This window comes from Charadrius vociferus, unplaced genomic scaffold (assembly GCF_000708025.1).
Source record: "Charadrius vociferus isolate BGI_N301 unplaced genomic scaffold, ASM70802v2 scaffold2821, whole genome shotgun sequence".
Lineage (NCBI taxonomy): Eukaryota > Metazoa > Chordata > Aves > Charadriiformes > Charadriidae > Charadrius > Charadrius vociferus.
This window is the reverse complement of record NW_009646988.1, coordinates 19917-20365: the sequence shown is the minus strand read 5'-3', so window position 1 is coordinate 20365 and position 449 is coordinate 19917. Positions and strand designations below refer to the sequence as shown.

General features: G+C 62.8%; 1 protein-coding gene across 1 annotated transcript in view; it reads left to right on the top strand.

Annotated features, from left to right (window-relative positions):
* EXOC3L2 (exocyst complex component 3-like 2) overlaps positions 1–449 on the top strand; it is a gene marked incomplete at its 3' end in the record, with an annotated part of 6194 nt that overhangs the window by 2312 nt on the left and 3433 nt on the right.

The following is a 449-nucleotide window of genomic DNA, read 5'->3' as shown; positions in this document are numbered from 1 at the left end:
GGCATGGGGACATGGGATGGGGACATGGGGTTGTGGGACATGGGGACATGGGGTCGTGGGACATGGGGACATGGGACATGGGGATGGGGACATGGGACTTGTGGGCATGGGGACATGGGATGGGGACATGGGACATGGGGATGGGGACATGGGACTTGTGGGCATGGGGACAATGGGATGGGGACATGGGGTCGTGGGACATGGGGACATGGGACAGGGGGATAGGGACATGGGGACACGGGGATGAGGACATAGGACTTGTGGGCATGAGGCCACAAGGACACAGGAGGACGTGGGACACGGAGGGACACTGACATAGCGATGGTGGGACATGGAGACACGGCACCACAGTGGGCACAGGCTGTGGGACATGGGTGAGGTGTGGACCTGCTCTGTGTGCCATGGGGTGGCCAGACCACCCATGGGTGCCCCCTGACCCCTACCCCCCA